This window comes from Poeciliopsis prolifica, unplaced genomic scaffold (assembly GCF_027474105.1).
Source record: "Poeciliopsis prolifica strain line A6 unplaced genomic scaffold, Auburn_PproV2 SCAFFOLD050, whole genome shotgun sequence".
Taxonomy (NCBI): domain Eukaryota; kingdom Metazoa; phylum Chordata; class Actinopteri; order Cyprinodontiformes; family Poeciliidae; genus Poeciliopsis; species Poeciliopsis prolifica.
The window spans coordinates 1147879-1152385 of NW_026562425.1; the positions used below are offsets into that span (position 1 = coordinate 1147879).

Here is a 4507-nt window from a genome sequence, read left to right on the forward strand (position 1 = left end):
TTACTTAACATGTTTTAAATGTATTGCACTGTCAAATCATCAATTAAAACTAAAGGCACAGCGGCGGCTCTTTAACGAGACATCTGATGGGTTTATCGAGCTAAACGCTATAAAACACAAGCTATATTCCTCTAATACATTTATGGTTGTTATTTAGGAGGGTGATGACTTTAGAGTTATTCACAGCATTAAGGGAACATTAATGTTCTTCTCTTGCAAACAGGAAGTCATGAAAGCCTAGCTTATCTCAACAGGGAGATAAATACAAACAAAATAAGTTAATACAAACTTGTAATAAATATAATGACGTTCAAGTCAATGTGCACGCTGCTAATTAATAATATAAAAATTACTTATGAGAATAGTTTACAAAATGCAGACTCTTCCTTCTTATACAAATAAACAAACAAGTAATTCATGTGGTGAAGCAACACTTAATTTCTATATCATTTTACCCTTCAGCCTAAGCTTGAACTGAACTTTGGAAGCATAGCTGAAAGGTCAAGATCAATAAACTCAACAAAGAGACACACCTGGGAAGCTGGTTTCACTCTGCAGTGCAGACAGTGTCATTACAAACAAGCAAGCAGCTTAACATCACAGGCATTATATACATTTTTTGAGTAATATGCATCACACTTATCTCAAACTATACCTTTTCACACCACTTCTACACTGTGCACCCAGGATTGGAGTGTAAGATTTATAAATTAAAACTGTTTCTCTCTATATTTCTCCTTAAAACACCAAGCGATCAAACATCTCATTGTCAGAGCTACTTTTTCTTCTCTCTAGTCAAATTAATAATTTAATTGCCCAGATCTGTCAGACATATCAAAAGCTACTGCAGTATTAATAGTGCCATGCAAGTTTCATCATACACTTTACTTATATTATGAATGAAACACATTTAATTATCCTCATGGATCTTCGTTTGGGCGCCCATATACTTATGATGTATAGCCTTGTTTTGTCTTTTTAATCAAAAGTTACTGAGACAGTATGATTACTCGATTTGGAATTAACTGCTTTGTGTGCAGGTTCTTCTCAATAAAGTAGAATATCTTGAAATAGATATTTTTAATGCTAATTGTGATGGGTGAAAATATACTCAATTAAAAACTGTTTTTGAGACTACTTTAAAAAAAGTAAAATTGGTATTGGATGTTGTTCGGTAAATCAAAATAAATTATAGGATCAGTTTTATTGCCAAATTAAAACATGTAACACACTCAAATTGATAGTATGTGATCTATAAGGTTATAAAAAGATGTTTTAGATACATATTTACAAATTAATGCATTTTATTAGATAGATAGATAGATAGATAGATAGATAGATAGATAGATAGATAGATAGATAGATAGATAGATAGATAGATAGATAGATAGATAGATAGATAGATAGAGTGCTCCTGATATTAATAATTACTTAAATATTTCAAATATTTATGGTTAAGGTTTGTAAAGAAACGTCAGAATCAGTCAAATTATCATTATTTGTAGGTCAATTGGGAATAAACAACAAGATTTTAATTTCTGTCAACTATTAGTCATCATTTAGATACATCTAATTGCCCCAAATTTGGGTTTTATCGTTTGTGATGTGTGATATAAAGAGCTTCTAACTAAAATAGGGTCCCTGAGGGGGCCGTGCGTTCAGACGCTTAAGGGGCCCCGCGGGTGTTAATCCTGCTTTGACATGCAGGGTGGGGCCCTCACAGTCAAAGCATCGCAAACAAAACCCGTGCTCAACTAAAATTGTATAATATTTTCATTGCATAATTAAGTGCTATTCGTGGAAAAGCGAATACCTCGAGATATTGCAATATCTCGGTTTAGAAAAGAGCAGACCAACAACAGGGTTAACAAAAAAAGCCATTGTGCAGAAAACGTGACGTCGGCGTCGTTTACCTGGAAGCCAATAAGAAATAGTTAAAGAATTTAATGTTAAAGGAAGAAAGAAAATAGACTCTTTATGCGGTGATGATAAAGAAAAGGAAACGGGTTACTCGTTTCTGGATTTAAATCAGATTGCAGAAGTGTGTGGTTCTGGCCTGGTCGGCTGCTCCTCTCAGAGTGAGCTGTCAAAATCAGGCGAGGCGTCACAGGCTGACTTCGCTGTTAGCATTAGCCCGCTGCCAGTGACTGACCAATTTTAAAGCACTTATTTGGGTTTCAACTTAACCGTAGCATCTGTATTGACGTTAAAACACGGCATAAACGTACTCTCACTGAAACACGAACAGAAATGTCTGCGTGTGTCGCTTCGTCTCTGATAACCATCTCGCAACGGACATGCTAACTGATTAGCCGGCTAAGGTTACTGGTGATCAGTGACGAACCAACACAGGAGACTTTGCTGTCCAGAAAAATAAAACCACCCGCGGTCCTTACCGGCTCGATTTAAAACACACGCCGCTTCTCAAGTAAACACAGCTCTTGTTGACGTTTCAGATAAACATTTGGTCTGTATTTCGAGACATTTTCTCAGAGGGCAATCCTTCACTGTAATGATAACGCTTCCCCCCTTCCCCGTCTCTCAGCGTGGTTGCTAACGTTACAACTGTCCCCGCCCCTTTTCGTCACAGGATGCGATGGTCGCACGATTTGATGGAACACCGGTGTTGTGTAAAATACATTAAGCGTTAAATACATAAATAAATCGTTAAATAAATAAATAAATTAGTTGATAAACCTAAAATTAAAAAAACAAAAGAATAAAAATCAGAAAAACAAATCCTGACTACAGTCTCGTGTATTTGCATTTTTTCAAATTTAGCAACGCTGTTATCCTTTATCAAGTCAGTATCATCAAGTATTATAATTATTCTCACTTACAAACACTCTCATTGATGATCTAAATATTATTCAGAGAGATAATCAATATCAATTACAATAAGAGTAAATTATATATAAGTTCTTGATTGAGAATCAGTGTCATGTAAAGAGTATTCACACAATAGTTAAATACATTGTGCAGTGAACCCATCCCAAGTGCCACCTAGTGTGAAAAAGTTGGAATACCAACCATTTTTTTAGCAGTTATGGGCAGAGTAAATGCCCCAAATTGTACTTCCTTAAGAGTTGCATGACTTCAATATATTTTTACTCATGTTTAATTAATTCACCTATATTTTTTAAATGGATACTCAAGTATTCAGTTACCAATCATTCATATTTAAAATTGTATCATCAGACAAAAATAGGTATATTCAAATCCTGGGATTTTATGGACTAACATAAAATTATAATTTTATCATTTTTGTATTAAATTATAATTAAAAATGTCCAAATTCAGGGAAGAAGCAACATTTTTCCAAATACATTTTTTAACATACAGTCTACTTACAATGTATGAATGGTAGAATGTTAGAGCAAGAAAAAATATGTCAAATGTTAACATTTACTGTATGTTCACTTCATCTCCAAATGATATAGAAAGCAAAGCAGATAGAAAATGGCAGTAGAACAATGAAGTTTGTGTACAAATGAAAGGAGTTTCAGGTACATTTTTGGTTAAAACATGTTTGTTTTTCATTCAGTAAAATTACTCGTAGTGTGTCAAGTTTGTAGAAATGTTACTATTTAATAAATAAAATTCAAGAGGGTGTACTTTAATTAGTTATTTTTCTCCAATTTTTCTGGATTTCTAAATCCGATCTTGAATGCCGAGTCCAGCCATAATTGACCCATTTTTATACATCTATTTCAGTCGCATCACTTTTTTATTATTGTCAAAGGCAAACAATTAAGCATTGAAAATCTTGACTCATTTGTTTATATCGGAAAATATAAACAAATATAAACAAAGTTAATGCTAACATTTAGGAGAGAAACAGATAAGCGCTGAGACAGGAGTAACTACTTTATCTGTGGCATAAAATAGAGAGTTCATATGATTATTTGCTGTGTTAACTGTAAAGGAACACATGAAGTTATAGGCAATTATATGTGCTAATGGACAAGTCCAGAAAAGAAACAGAGGACAAAAAAAAAGCTTTTATAAAGAAGAAAAAACTGGGAATGAAAATAAAAAGTTAATATGAGGAAAATCTACAGAGAATACAAAAATGGAAAAAATGTGAAATAAAGAAAAATAATGCAGTTGTAATGGAGTGAGGAAAAAGTCGTATTTATGTTTTCTGTTAACAACAGAGAAGGCAATTTTAAAAAATATTTTACAATAAATAATTCTTAATTCGGACCTCATATTTTCCCCTAATAGCCTTTATAATCATATTGTGCCGTGCATTTATTTTATATTTATATCATTATTTTTGATGTGGACTTGTCTTGTAAGCAACTCCTCATAATATTCACGTGTATAATGAAATACTTGAAGTTTTTCCCTTCACTAAGACATGAATCATGCACTGCAATACTACGCAAAACCAGAAGAGGGCGCAAAACACAACTGAACAACCACAGACTTGAGGTTGTGCTTTTATTTTGAAGGCCAAGCTGACTGAGAACTGAGCGCGTGCAGCAAAGCTCGAGTCCTTCAC

The 4507-nt window shown here is 33.6% G+C and overlaps 1 protein-coding gene across 3 annotated transcripts in view; it reads right to left on the minus strand.

Moving 5' to 3' along the window:
* Positions 1-2547, minus strand: part of usp33 (ubiquitin specific peptidase 33) — a 33592-nt gene extending 31045 nt beyond the window's left edge. For all 3 annotated transcript variants that reach the window (XM_055058247.1, XM_055058245.1, XM_055058246.1), the window contains exon 1: positions 2397-2547. The gene's annotated coding sequence lies outside the window, so the exon portion shown is untranslated. The remainder of the gene's footprint in view (positions 1-2396) is intronic.
* Between the last annotated feature and the right edge of the window lie 1960 nt (positions 2548-4507).